This window comes from Parasteatoda tepidariorum, chromosome 7 (genome assembly GCF_982258835.1).
Source record: "Parasteatoda tepidariorum strain Cologne lab strain chromosome 7, Ptep-v5.0, whole genome shotgun sequence".
NCBI lineage: Eukaryota > Metazoa > Arthropoda > Arachnida > Araneae > Theridiidae > Parasteatoda > Parasteatoda tepidariorum.
In genome coordinates, this window is record NC_141761.1 from 36245090 (window position 1) to 36261385 (window position 16296).

Below are 16296 nucleotides of genomic sequence, written 5' to 3' on the forward strand. Positions count from 1 at the left end.
CAAAAATATATACAAAATATTGTGAAGTTCTAGAATCGATATTCTGCATTAAATTTAGAATGTAAAAAAGTTATAGGTACTGTTTTCTTTTAATTTTGTTTTTAACAAACATTTATTACGTTAAACTAGATTAAAAAAATGCTACACAATTTTCAATTTATTATAAGAAAAAACACCAAACTTTTTGTAAAAATTTTGATTTTTCTACTGTCACCTAATATCAAAATATATACTTTAAAATAAAAGTTTTTGAAGTTGTATAATTCCAATGAATTTATTCAAACGGAATGATAAATCAATGCTTAAAAATAAAATTTGAAAACATAATAATAAATAATTTGGTTGCTGTTAAGAAAAATCCATGTCTTCTGGCGCGTTTCTTTTTTCACATCTTTTTTTTCCTTTTGTATTTTAAGTATTTTTAATCAAATTTCTCCAGATTTATCTTATCCAAAGTTTTCAGAGTTATAATATATAATTTTGTGAAGAATTATAAGATTTTGCATGTGATTGTTTTTTCACTTAACGAATATTTCGTGTTATAGATAAAATTCGAGAAGAGATTATGCACAAATTAAACGAAGTTTTACTAGGATTTGAATAAAAAAAATTTTTTTGAATTTCATTAACAATATTTTATGAAGTTTTTAACCATATTACAAATTTGTCTATCTCGTAAATTTAATAGTTATAATCTTCGTCTTAATATATATATATATATATATATATATATATATATATATATATATATATATATATATATATATATATATATATATATATATATATATATATATATATATATATATATATATATATATATATATATATATCATTAATCTCAAAAAGAAGTTTCAGAAAACCATCCGCAATTAACAATTTTCTGTTTTACTTTGCACAAATGAACATAATAAAAAAACACATTTCACGAACAAAATACTTCGAAACTTTTAATACTGTTCTTTACTATTTGTTTCTTTAAATTAGTAAATATGAGCTATACCAAACTCTTTCGAAATATATTCGAAAACAAATGTTTCGTTTCAAACGAATGAAATGGAAATTCGAAATAAATCCTTAGAAATAAAATTAACTTAATCATATAATCGATGGCTTGACAGCCCAGGGTGGACCATCGCCTTCTCAAGAAGTTTTTCCAAGCTAACCTTTCTCCTGCTAGCGTTTTCCAGTTTTTAGTTTTCAAGACCAAAAGGTCTTCTTCTGGTGCCAACTGGTCTGGTATTGAAAACTCTTTTTGTGGTATGGTCTTCATCCATTCTGATAACGTGGCCTGCCCATTTTATTCTTTGTCGTTTAATGAAGTTAATATTGTCAGATTCCTTATACGAGTGATAAAGCTCTAAATTTGTTCTTCTAATAGCCACACATTATTTTTTTGAATACCCCCAAAAATACTTCTCTAGACCTTTCTCTCAATGGTACCCAACATACCCTCATCCGTACAAGATGTAGTTCAGGTTTCACAAGATGTTAAAATTGTTCTTAAAAGTAACTTAATCATGTACAAACGTATAAATGTATTTTGTGCGTTCAACATTTTGTTTAAAATAATATTTCTTATGAATAATAATCATATCTAAATGTTAATTAAATAGGAATAGTATTCCCCTAAAAACTCAAACAAAATAAAACAATTCATTCAATTAAGATTAATCTTATTTGACAAACGAAATAAATATCGCAAACAAGCGGTTAGCAACTAATAAGTAAAGGCGGTTAAGCCCGGCTTGCACATTAGAAAGGGTGGTATTTCATTTCTGCATTTTACCATAAATAGTTTAATTGCATCTAATTAAACGTTCGTTGTACTTCTTTTAAGAATGCAATTCAACATTAGATAGTTTTTCAAATTTTTTTAAATTTCTTTTTTATTTTTATTTTAGTTCTCATCCATTAGATCACTTTTTTTCTCGTCATCATTCACGTGGTTTATTGTTGTTGTTGTTGTTAATTTACGGTGCACTAGAGCTGCACAATGGGCTATTGGCGACGGTCTGGGAAACATCCCGGAGGATGATCCGAAGACATGCCATCACAATTTTGATCCTCTGCTGAGGGGATGGCACCCCCGCTTCGGTAGCCCGACGACTTGCGCGCGAAGTCGAGCGCTTTACGGTAGCACAGTTTAACGAGGACCAATACCGCACACCCTCGATCCCTACGCAGACTGATCCAAGTGGTCACCCACCTGCACACTGATCGTAGCCAGTGATGCTTGACTTCGGTGATCTGCTGGGAACCGTGTCTTAACGATCAGTCCACTGCGGGACCACGTGGTTTAAATGACTAAACTTTCTATCTTTTCAGCAATTTAATAATGATAAAGTACATTTTTGTAGTTCTGTTTTTGTTCGAAAATTTTTATACAATGATGCATAGTTTTTGGAGCATCTGGCAAAATAATATTTTCCTTAGAATGAAAATATCACCAGTTTCTATTCAACTGATAAGCATCGTTTAATAAACGCATAAATGCAATTTTAAAGTCAAAATGGAAATAAAAATGTGGGTTACATAAATTGAACTTATGATGCGTTACATATATGATCGTATGATATGATTTAGTATAATTTATAAATCAAATTTAACAGTAAAAATTGTTATTGTATATTTTTTAAAAATCAACTGCCCATTGCATAACTCAATTATTTTTAACTTTTAATAGAAAGTCTTCAGATGCGTACAATGGCTATTTATTGTATATCCTCCCCCACATAAAACAGTAACAATGTGTTTCAACAAAATTGTTATAACAGCAAAAATTGTTATTGTATATTTTTTAAAAATCAACTGCCCATTGCATAACTCAATTATTTTTAACTTTTAATAGAAAGTCTTCAGATGCGTACAATGGCTATTTATTGTATATCCTCCCCCACATAAAACAGTAACAATGTGTTTCAACAAAATTGTTATAACAGCAAAAATTATTATTGTATATTTTTTAAAAATCAACTGCCCATTGCATAACTCAATTATTTTTAACTTTTAATAGAAAGTCTTCAGATGCGTACAATGGCTATTTATTGTATATCCTCCCCCACATAAAACAGTAACAATGTGTTTCAACAAAATTGTTATATCAGCAAAAATTGTTATTGTATATTTTTTAAAAATCAACTGCCATTGCATAACTTCATTATTTTTTACTTTTAAAAGGAAGTCTTCAGATGCGTACAGTGGCTATTTATTGTATGTTCTCCCCCACATAAAACAGTAACAATGTGTTCCAACAAAATTGTTATAACAGCAAAAATTGTTATTGTATATTTTTTTAAAACTCAACTGCCATTGCATAACTTCATTATTTTTAACTTTTAATAGAAAGTCTTCAGATGCGTACAATGGCTATTTATTGTATATTCTCCCCCACATAGAACAGTAACAATGTGTTCCAACAAATTTGTTATAATAGCAAAAATTGTTATTGTATATTTTTTAAAAGTCAACTGCCCATTACATAACTTAAATATTTTTAACTTTTACTAGAAAGTCTTCAGATGCGTACAGTGGCTATTTATTGTATATTCTTCCCCACAAAAAACAGTAACAATGTGTTCCCAGTGAGTGACTGATGGAGTTTGAAATAATCGGGATCCCCAATACCTTTACCCTTAAGGCTTTTCAGACCCCTTCACCTTTATTTCTTATAGCCCATTTTATCTCCTTAAACTCGCCTGGAAATATTTTTCGCTGCCTCACCAAGCCTAAATCATTTTCTGTTAATATAAGAGTATTTTTCATGAAGTCCTTCAAGCAATTTAGTAAGTAGAAAATAACATATTTTACAGTGTGTTGAAATTCTATCAAGAAATTAAAACAAATTAATTACCCAAGCTACTCGAGCAATTTGCGCCTTGTAGGAGCCTGTCCATTTTGTCGCGACAATATCTTGACTTCAATCTGAATTGATAATCATTATGAGCATGATTTGTCATTGGGGGATGGCGGAAAACACAGCAGGGCGCCATCTTTCCTCGCAAAATGGCGACAAGGAACATATTTAGTTGGTAGTTATGATTCGTGTAGAGATCCAATGATGAAGGTAAAAAAAAAAAACTTTATGAAGAGACAAACCACGCGTCATACTTTCTCAATTTATTAGGCGTGCTCTCTCTGAAGTGTGGAAAAATATTTTGTTTGTAAAAATATTTACTACTATGACGGTACCGTTAGTTAGAAGAAATACCATTTGTCCGGAAATGCGTTTAGAACATTGATATAGATCCAAAACTATTTTTGAACTTGGTAAATATTTACAACAATGCTGAAGATATTTTAGTTTAAAAAGAAATACATGGTATTCCAAAAATGCAGGATAACATTCCATTTTTTTTCTTCTATTGACATAAGCGTACAGAAAAATCCGTAATAGAGTATTCACAAAAATTAGTCATTTTAATCGATGACTATTTACGTATCATTAAGTAGTTTTCGAGATAGATTTACGTTACGTAAATAGGTTAAAATGAATAAATAAATGCTCCATGTTTCGAACATCGCCATTTTTGAATTTTATCTTAAAGATTTTGAGTGCTCTAAAGAATTGCAAAATATTTGTTCAAATATTTTTCCTTATTTATCAAATAAAAAAATTCCACAGACCATTGTTGCTGTGTAATTCCCAACACAATTATAGTCCAAAGTTTGTAAATACAAATTAAAACTATATAACGTATAAATTGAAAATATACTAATTATCAGTTTATGACTTTTCTATCAAATGATTTTAACGTGTTCTATTTTAGATTCTGTCAGAAAATAGTGCGTTTTTGGGATCATAATATTCAGTTTTACAGTTCTATCCTATAAAAAAAACCTATTGCACCAAACAAGACAGTAATATCAATTTTTAATATTGAAGAATTTCTAATTCTTTGGAAAAAGTTCATAACATTTTATGCATATATCAAGGACAGTTTCACAATAATATGGTTTGATATTGACTTTGAACATTTACTATAATTTTTATTTAGAATTATGAATTTTAGGCCATTGTTTTGCGAAATGGCAATAATTTTAAATTGTTTTTTAGTCAAAAATCGGAATACTTTCGTTTAAAATGAATAAAAATAGATAATATTTCTTAAAATAACATCTAATCGGAGTATTCATAAAATCCACTATTCTCCTTAACTTGGATGACGTCATCGTTTGCACAGGTTCCTTCTTCTGATCTTAGAATATTATTTTGCTAAAAAATGAAAAATAATTTTAAAAATTAAAAAAAAAAAACGTTTCAGCAGTTTTGCATGAAGAAATAAGAAATAAAATATTGGAAATAACTTTTAAGAATTCAGTTGATAGAGTTTTTCCAGATATTATGTTCAATTTGTATAAATTTTATCTTGAAATGTAGGCCAGAATTTTTTGTTAAATTTTTAAAGAAAGCAAATGAAAAAGCGACTGTTTTTAATAACAATTGCATCTGCTTTCTATTTAGAAAAAGATATAAAATTTACTGAGATTACATATCAATCCCAATATTTTTTTTCTTACTTTTTCGTGTAGAAAAGTTTTTAATTTCTTTTAAAGTTATTTTTTTTTCCTATTTTTTTTGTATTAGGATTCGTTAAATCTTTTTATCTCTGTAAATTTTTTATTTACTATAAAACTCGATTTGAGCTCAAGGTATTATTTTATGCTGTAAAATAGAGAGGAAAGCTAAAGATGGATAAAATAATTTAATTAGAGCAGCAGTAAAAAGTTTGGGTCCCTTAATATTTATTTTACTTGCGCGCATTTCGACTTACTTCAAAAAATATGTAAATGAATCGAAAACTTTTTGAACATTTAAAATTTATTTCTCTTAAGAAAATTGCACGCAAATTTATTATTATTTTCAATTATTTTATTAAATTGAATTAAATTATTTTATTTCGATGAAAATGTTTTGAATTGCGAGATATACAAATTTTTACCTCATTTTAAATAGTATAATTTTGAATGACAGTTTAAGAAATTGAAATAAAATAGTTTTCAAGATAAAATTTTTAAAATAACATTTTTTTTTGAAATTTTGTAACTTAGGATTTATTTAATCAATTTTGTTCAAATCTTGTAGTTTGTAATTTAAAATAGCGTATAGTTTAAAAAGAGATGAGCGTTTAAGCTAGTTCTTTTATACTGCTCATGAGCAGAAAAATTAAAAAAAGTTTTTTCATAATTTTGTAGGAAATTGTATTTGGCAACTAATAAAAAAAGCTTCATTTAAATTTCTTAAAAATTTCAAAAGTTTCAAGCAAGAGTTTTTTCTAAGTAGTTTTTCTAGGGTAAACCAATCAGTGAAGGAACATTCCATATATATTGATTAAAAATAAGAATTTGAAAGTTTTTCTTTAGATTGATTGGTAACAATAGCGTACTGCCAAACAATAGGAAGTCATCTAGCAATGTTTTGGATTACCGGTCAAATAGACTTCTCTGCAAAAATTTTGGAATTTGTTATTATCTCTGCAACACCTTGTTTCTTTGAAAAAATTATAAGGTGAGTGTTTGTATTTATATGTTTGAAGTGGAATTAATTGCACGTAATAGTTTTATTTTTCTCACTGTGAAAAAGAGAATTCAAAATATAGTTATTGAAGTTACGTTTTATTTTTTTCAAGCATCATAGCATAATAAAGTACTGAGATAAGGGGGTGTTTATTCACTGGATCACCAAACGATGAAAAACTATTGAAGGAAGAAGTGTTCTTTTACTGGTTTTTTTTACTAAGTTAATGAAAATAAAAGATAAATTTTAATTTTCTTGTACCTTTAATGATGTTCCGCATCAAAAGTATGTTAAAAATACGAAAAACAACTTCTAACCAGTGAGGGAACAGGCATGTTCCTTTACTGGGCTTAGATTTCCCAGTGCATGAACAGTATGTGTTAATATGTTAACACTTTAATTTTCAATTCATGATTACAAAAAAAAGTAACATTTTCCAAGTATTTATATGTTATAATTTCAAGAATAGGCCTGTTTTTAAATATTTGTATGGCTTATAAATTCATAAAGAGCCTTAAAAAATAACCAAAATTAAGTGTTCCTTTACTGGGTGTTCATTCACAGGTAAGAAATATTCCTTCACTTGGTCTTCTTACTACTTGTTATTTGAACCTCCAAAACTTTAAAACAATATTATGTAAGTTCTCTACAATTTTTTTTACATAATTTGCAATTAGTAACAAATATGTTGACACTGTCATTTAACTAAAATTAAGAATTTTGAAATTAATATGATTTTTTAAAAGGCAAGCGAAGCTTAAGTGTTCCTTCACTGGTTAGTTTATACAGTCAATTCGCTATAACTCGAAGTACGATAACTCGAATATTACTATAACTCGATTTTTTTATGAGGTCCCGACCCTTTTATCTTCAATTTCATGTTAATTATTCTCTATTACTCGAATTTTACTCCCTTTAACTCGATTTTTTTGGGATCTTTTAAAGCAAGAAAAAAAAATTTAGGGGCTGATATCTTGCCCCTTCCTTCGCAACACACACACAATGTCTTTCGCACTCTTCATGGAGAAGCTAAAGCTGTCCCTCTTGAAGTATGTGAACAGTGGTTAAATGAAACGTTACTAAATTTACTTCAAGGATACAGTTAAAATGATGTTTTCAATATTGATGAAATGGATTTAATTTTTAAATGTCTTCCAAATAAGACTATGATGTTTAAGGATGAAAACTGCTCAGGGGGTAAAATGAGCAAGGAAAGTTTGACTGTCCTAGTTGGAGGAAATGCGTCTTGGACAGAGAAATTGCCCTTACTTGTTATCGGAAAATACCGAAATCCCCGATGTTTCAAGAATGTAAAAACATATCCTTTGGATTACAAGTCTAACAAAAAGTTTTGGATGACATCAGTTTTATTTGAAGATTATGTAAGAAAATTGGATCAGAAATTCTTCGCTAAAAAAAAAAAAGTGATACTCTTTATGGACAAATGCACAGCGCATTGTGATCTACTTAATGTGAAAGCAGTAAACTTGCAGTTTCTCCCGCCAAACACAACAGCAAAGTTGCAGCCGATGGACCAGGGTATCATAAAGTGCTTCAAACAGTCTTATCGAAATGGCTTGTCAGAAAAATGATCTTAAATATTGTAGGCAATTAGAAGATTTGCAATTAATAAGCATTAATTAAATAATCCGACAATATTTTGAAAGTCCAAAACCGAAACTAACGGTAAGTCGAACTTCCGATATATTCGAGTTATCGCGAATTCACTGTACTACTTTCGAAAAGAAAGCTCAAAACGATAAGATGTTATCCATAAATTTCATCAAGTACTATTAAACAAGATTTATTAAAAATGAGATCTGCATTATGGGGGATCCCTCCCCCTCGCATAAAAGTATGTTTTCTTTTGCATGGTTTCTTTCTCCATACCACCAAAGTTTAGTTACAGGACCATTATTGTATGTTAATTATCATTTGTTATTAAATTTTGTCGTACGATATAAAATAAAACTTGTGATCGTTTTTAGCTTTCTTTTAAAAAGTACAATAACTACTTAGAAAATTATTTGAAACTTTTTAAATTTTTAAGATATTCTAATCAAATTTTTTTTTAATTACTCGCCAAATACGGTTCGCGACTAAATTATGTGAAAACTAATCAGATTTTTTTCAGTGCATGTGCAATATAAAATAACTAGCTTAAATATTCATAACTTGCGTAGTTTTTAACGAATTTTTTAAAAATTTGAATTGATAATTTTGTAATTAATCTTAAATTGCTCCAAACACTTTGTTTAATTCCATTGAATATCTATAAAGTTATAACGAAAAAAGCAAGGCAAAAAAATTAATTTTTTACAAAAATGTCCATAACATAAAAACGCAAGGCGAAAAAAATCTATTTTTTACAAAAATGTCCATATCTCCATAAATATTTACTCTAGGTTTACGAAACCTGATGCATTTATTAAAAATAACAACTAAAGTAATCGATACAAGTTGCAAGTTCTTTTTCTGGCATAGAGTGTTCAAAAATGCTTGTTTTATTTCGTAATTTATTGCAGGTCTCTCAAACCTCTGAAAACTTTAAATTTTATTGCTAAGTATGAAAAGTGAACTAAACATCTCTAAAGTTACAAAATATTCCTTTAAATATTTCTTGAGAAATTTAACAAAAGTGTGTCTTCCATTATTGTAGGGTAGTGTATATGCAAAAAGTTTTTGTTTTGTTTGCATTCTTGGATTGTCTTATAAAATTCCAGAAATATGGCGCAATACGCAACAATAGAAATTAACATGAAGAGGCCCAAACCAAAGAATATAGAACCCTATGAATATTCCTTGTCCAAACTTTCGACCGCTCTGTTGACTAAACTATTGCAGTTACCCCCATTCATTAAAACTTAGTATTATATTTTATTCTTGGCACTTTGTACTGTTGCGCCGATTATTTTGCAGGTGATTAGCGAAGGACAAGAGGAAAACAAGAACATTGGTGAAACCCAAGAAAAATAACGGAATAATATTGATGAATGAACTTAACATAATTCACTAAAAGAATAGATCGATCACCTGACTAAACTGAATCAGACAAATTCTGCCATTTTCTGCAGATACTTCATCATCAAATACTGAAATTCAATTTTTTGAAAGAAAACAAACACACATTTTTTTAATTTTAGAAAATATTAAATTAAAAATAATGACTGACTTAATATTCGATTTAATATAACAAATCGTCTAAGCAAAAACGGGTAAAAGAACGTGAGGTTGTGATAGCATGAAGTGTTAAAATAACGTTAATATTTATTCATAACTAAAAAATGTTAAACAAATTTTAATAAAGCCATGCCATGCAACTATTTAAGTGCTATAAAAAGAATTGGAAAACTGACAAAATTACCCAACGTGTTAAACATTACATATTGCGAACAACTAATACTTTTAAATACTTCCAAAAAAACTAAAAACAAAATCAAGAACAATCAGAATATTTTAACTCATAAATAAACCATCTTGGGACACAAACATTTCACAAAAATACAGTTCCACCAGTATATTGCTTTTTAATTTGATTACGATAAAAAATAAAATTGTTTTTCTAAAGACTTTGTTTGTAATGCAGCACAGTTTTTATACGCATTTTTTAAAATATTTATGTATTATTTTAAAGCTATGTGTATAAAAGCTAAAAGCTGATATAAAAATATACAGACCGGAGACTTTTGTCCGCCACTGAAGAAAAGTATGATTCATAAAAGTATTGTACACTTAGAAAATTAATTTATAAGGATTAAGAAAACATGATTTTAATCCTAATAAATACATACTTCCTTATTCTGATTTTCATTTGATTATAAATAATGCAAAGTAATTTACATTTCACTAACTTTCGGACCATAGATCACTAGAAAATGAATCTAGTGAGTTGGTCTTGTTATTCTTCCTACATTCAAAATGTTTTGCGATGCATGTGCGGTAACATAAAAAAAAGCAGTTTAAATAGTTTCCTTGAAACTTTTACTAATTATCATAGGATAAAAGGAGTTTGTTTAGAAGACGCAAAAGCACTCAACGAAAATCTCTTGTTTTTTGAAGAAATTGTCGCGAAAAAAAAGGGGGGAAGTAAATTTCTGTTGCTATATTCGAATGAATGACTTAGTTCAAGCTTTCTAATGAAAGTCTATGGAATAGCAAACAAAACATTATGTATCGGTCGCTATAATGGAATAATCGCTCAAATGAGAGTTTAACTATAGATCATATCATTACTGTTCTGCTACTTTCCGATACATAATATACTGGCACTTAAAAAAAAGCTTCTGACTCCTAGGCATTTTGTAGATCTCTTTTAAAAATGATTAAATAAAAGTCAGAAATGATGCCCAGATCTCTTCCATCATCTGAAAGAAATTAAAACAACACTCGAAAGTGTCAATCCCAACGAGTAAGTTGTTGCCAACTTCTGAACAGTTGATGAAAGGATCTGTCATTCAAATTAAACTTAATCTTAAAATACGTTGTGAAGTTTAACTTGTTTGCGCGCTCTAAAGTTACTTATCCTCTTCATTAAATATGAATTAAAGCTTTTAAGGTGCCAGAACACGACAACAATCTCTTTTTTTTCTTTTTTTAAAAATTTATAATACTAACCGATTTTCTTCCTGCATTCTCAGCATTCCAGAACAGTATATAATCTATTCACTATATATATTTTTAGACTTAATCTAAAAGTTAAGGATTGTAACTAACCAAGATAAGGATGAATCATAAAAACGCTTTTTAATAAAATGACATAGTCATTATAGTCATAAAAAATACAGTGAATCACTCTTGATCTTATCATTGGATTTTTTACGCACTAACAAGGAAATGGAACCAAGTGTAATATAAAATCTTGATATCAAAAGCAAAACGTTATATATTTATGATTTGCTAGGCACTGAATTTGAACAAATTATTTATTATGAGATTACTCGAATCGTTCCCAAGTTGTTTCCCATTCTAAAAATAAGAATTCGGTGGGTTGCTTATTATTTTATTGTTTGTGAAATTATTGGAGTCGTTTCACTTTTACTAAATGTGATAAAATTAAATAAAATGAACAAATAAATAAAATACAAATTTCAATAAATAAATAAGTAAAATACTAATTTTAATAAATAAATAAATAAAATACAAATTTAAATAAATAAATAAATAAAATACAAATTTTAACATTTTGAGTTACACCAACTTGACAGTGAACTATACATATATTGAAAAAGTCACGATAGTGCACATTTTATGAATTTGTTACAATCAACTGAGTGAAATAAAATAAAATTTTAAGCAACATTTTGAAAAGCTTTTGATTGAACTTCATCCTATCCGATTTTCTTAAATGATCATTAGGGTCGAAGCGCACTTCCGTGTTTAAAAAAATTCCCGTTTAGAGGATTTTTAATTACAAGAAAGAATTTTGTTAAGAATTTACTGACACATTTATCCTAGAGTCGTCGTCCTGGAGAGACAAAGATACCGAGTTAGATCCTCAGAGCTCGAGAAAATATAAAAATCTATAACTGTAATAGAAGCTTTTATTCATTATTTCTGTATCTTCTAGAAGTTTCTAGAATGTTCTAATTTGTCATTTCCTGTTCCGTTATTTAGTCCTATAAAAGATCAGGTATTTCAAGCTGAAACGCCAGTTGCTTCCTTCCCTGTACGTTTGAAGATTCTTAATAAATCTCTGACTCATTTACTTTCTTTCCAGGCGACATTTGGTGGAAGCGTTGAGAAATTGAAGCAGATTTGGCCGTTGATAAGCCGAAGAAGGAGTAGCCGCTTAAGAGGATTGCAGCTAGAATATCCAAAAATGCCCGAAACATCTGTCACCACTTCGATTGTCCAGCACATTCGTTATCCATTTTCTTTTTCTGGAGAATCCAAGCAAGATCTTGGAGTTTGGTTAAAAGAATATGATCGACTCGCCAAATATAACAACTGAGACGACGTAACATGCCTTACAAATGCTTACTTTTTTTTTAGCGGGAAAAACAAACTTTGGTTTGAAAATAATGAATGTCTATTAACATCTTGGACAGATTTCAGAACTAAATTAAAAGAAACATTTTCTGGTATCTTCCAGTCCGTACACCGTGCTGAAGAAGCTCAACAACAGGGAGAAACCTGCCTTTCATGCATACAAGCAGTACTGGGATTATGCCATCGTGACAAGCATGAGTGAAGAAGACAAGGTTTCTCATCTTATGAAGGGCATTTCTGAAAATATTTACCAAATTTTACTCACAAAAAGAGTAACAACGACTGCCGCTTTCATTGAATGCTGTCAGCATGTCGACTCGTAGCAGCAGCTAATTCAAATCGAAAAAAGTAAAGAAGCCGTAATAGCATATGCCTCTCGAATATTGACAAAGTAGGAACAACGGAGCGATAATGTCTTGCTGCTATTTGGTCAATAAGTAAGTTCCAACCATATCTCTTCGGAAGAGCTTTCACTATAATAAGAGATCATCACTCATTATGCTGGTTTTCAGGGTTAAAAGATCATTCAGGAAGATTAGCTTTCGCAGATTGTAGGGATTTGATGTAACTATTGTTTATATCTTGGGTTGCAGACATAAAGATGCTGTTTACCTATCACGATATCCTCTACCAACTACTGAAAATGAGCCAGAAAAAAGTATAACTGCCATCCCAAACCTCCCGGAAGAACTGAACAAAGACCAGGAGATAACAACTTTAAAGAGGAATATAGGTCAGCGAAGTAATAATGCAGATTATTAAATTATGGATGGAATACTCTGTAAGCAGAATTATGAATCAGTCGGAATACAGTGGCTTCCGATTGTTCCCTTCAAGCTATGCCGAGAAATTCTTCAGCACTTTCGAGACCCACCAACAGCAGGTCATTTGGGATTTGCCAAAGCATTGGACAGGATAAGAAAAAGATTCTACCGGTCTCGACTGTACCGAAGTGTGAGGTGGTACATTTCTTATATTGTAAGGAATGTCAACGGCGTAAACATCTGCCGCAAAAGCCGCCTGGAAGTTTGATACCAATTCCCCCTGCAGAAGCACATTTTCACAGCATAGGTTTTGATTTGCTAGTATGCTTCCCTAAGACACTTTTATTAAATAAATGGATTGTGGTGTGTACAGACTATGCAACTAGATTTGCTACTACAGAAACTCTCCCCAACGCGGAAACCCTCGAGGTATCAAAATTCCTGTTGGAAGACATTCTGTTAAAATATAGTTCCCCAAGTGTTTCTCTCGAGGGTTGTATCGGAGCTATTAAAACTTTGTGACATGGATGCACTACGACAGCCTAACATTCTCAGATGAATGGCCTCACGGAAAAATTTAACAATATGTTGGCTGATATGCTGTCTATGTTATGCTGTATATGCTGTCGATACAGAAAGATTGGGATGCTATTTTGCAATTTGTCATCTTCCCCTATAACACCGCTAAATAAGAAACTACTGGCTTCACAACATTTTATATTCCTTACAATTATGATACTGAAACAATTTTGGATGCTATGTGTCCTAACTAACCTGGATTTGAAACTGATTATGCTGCTCATCTCATTTGGAAAGCAGAAGAAGCTACACAACTTGCTCGCCTTCGTACCATTGATGCGGAAGAAAAAGACAAGAAGCGATACGATGCAAAACACCGACCAATGTGTTATAAACCAGGTGAACTTGTTTGGATTTCTATGCCAGTTCGAAAAGCTATTAAATAAGTATCTAGGACCTTACAAAATAAAACGATAACTATCTAATGTAACTTGCGAGGTCGAAGACGTTGCACCATCCACAAGACGCAAAACTGCAGGCACTATCATCGTGGTGTGTATGAAACCTTACCATAACCCATCGTTTCAATTCGAACCATGTGAAACCGAAAATGCAGAACAGAAAAGTTACAAAACAAAGAAACAATCTAAGAACGAGAGTAGTTGCAGTAACGAGGACCAATCCCGTGCCAGAACAGCCATAGAATGAAACAGAGAGAACGCTGTTTTTTTTTTTCAGGAGGATGCTATGACGTGTGTCAGCGTAGCCGTGAGGTTAGAGTGGTCATCCTAGGGGGGCAAGGATACCGAGTTCGATTCTCAGAGCTCGAAGAAAATATAAAAAGTTATAAATGTCATAGAAGATTTTATTTATTACTTGTGTATCTTCTAGATCCTAATTTGTCATTTCCTCTTCCGTTATTTAGTCCTATAATAGGTCAGGGTCAGGTGTTTCAAGCCGAAACGCCAGTCACCTTGTTCCCTGTACGTTTCAAGGTTCTTAATAAATCCCTAACTTTCTGGACTAACTTCTTAGTTTCTTTTACACGACAATTATAATACATAAATAAATACAAGAAAACACGAAGAAAGTTAAGAAAAACAATAAGTTTAGTGCTCCTCACACTATTGTATTAATATATTTTGCTTTGGCTTTATTGATACAATATCAGAAAGCACTGTTTTGCGGATATAATCGTGTGGGCTAAAGAAAAGATTATATCTTTTTTTTTGGCTTTTTTTTCCGGTTTTTTAAATACAATTTCATTCATTTTTTTTTATATATATATAAACTGTTGTTTGTTATTTTTTACTTATTATTCCCCCCCCCCTTTTTTTCCATAAGTCTATAATTTTTCTTTGTTTTATTCTTCATTTCATTTCATATATATATATATATATATATATATATATATATATATATATATATAGCTGTCGTTGTTTAATCCTTGGGTCAACTTTTCATCTGCCCCCCCCTCGACTCAAAGCCTCTTTGATTCCTTAGTGCTTAGCCGGAAAACTAGCTTGGCGCGATTTATCACCAAGGGTTTATTGCCAATGAAATATATAGAACAAAATATATAGAGAGAAAGAGCATCCTCATATTTGAGAGGTTCGCTTGCAATCTTTTCAACAAATTTTTAGTTACAAACCATTCAACTTCGAACTGTGGAAGGTTTTTAGAAAAAGAGATTACAAGATCATACACTTAGAATGTTTGAAACAGCAAGAAGAACTAGCAGAATTATATTTTCAACAATCAAAAAGTTTATGCACATTTTTTTTTAAATTTTATTTTTAGAAGCAATATTTATTTTTGGAAAAATTTTTTTAGTTTCATTTATAAAGCATTTTTATAGGAATTTCTTGTTTTAAAAAACATACGTATTCTTTTTCAAGGGAATTCTTATTTTCAATAATTTTTTATTTTCTCAAGATTTTGTTTGAATTTCTTCTCTGAATTGGTTTTATGTATTTCATGTGTTTTTTCCTGGACTTATAAAAAACCTTCGGGGTACTGAGAGAGTTAATTTTGGGATTTAATTTGGCCTCTCTCTTAATAGAAAAGGTTTTGTTTTATGGCTTCCGAGGCCGGTACAACCTGAAGACGTCGGCTTTGGTGGTTATTTTTTTTTTAATTTATTTCCTTCGTTTTCTTTATTGCTATATTTTATATAACATTATTTATAGTTTGAAAAAATTCTTACTTTCAAAAATATTGTTTATTTTTAAGGCACATTTAATTTTTAATATTATTAGGGAACACCAGAAGTTTTCTAAATTTCTTCCAGTTTTAGGAAACTTATTGTTTACATTCAGTCAACTATCCACCAACATCTCCCTTAATAAAAACTTTCAGAATTCTTTAATCACACATTAAGGGTCACAAATTAATATTTAAGTGAGGGAAAAAAATTCTTATATTTGACCAATCATTTCCGAGTTCAATAAGAGCAAAGAATTAATTAAAATCATCAAAAACTAGTTTATCTGTCTGTGTCATCTCTGT

At 30.0% G+C, this 16296-nt stretch overlaps 1 protein-coding gene across 2 annotated transcripts in view; it reads right to left on the reverse strand.

Annotated features, from left to right (window-relative positions):
- Positions 1-16296, reverse strand: part of LOC107440033 (uncharacterized) — a 61563-nt gene that overhangs the window by 24881 nt on the left and 20386 nt on the right. The window contains exon 1 of one of the 2 annotated variants that reach the window (XM_043043635.2): positions 3854-3957. The exons of the other annotated variant lie outside the window; for it this stretch is intronic. The gene's annotated coding sequence lies outside the window, so the exon portion shown is untranslated. Of the gene's footprint in view, positions 1-3853; positions 3958-16296 lie in introns of those variants that run through there. 2 annotated transcript variants of the gene reach the window in all.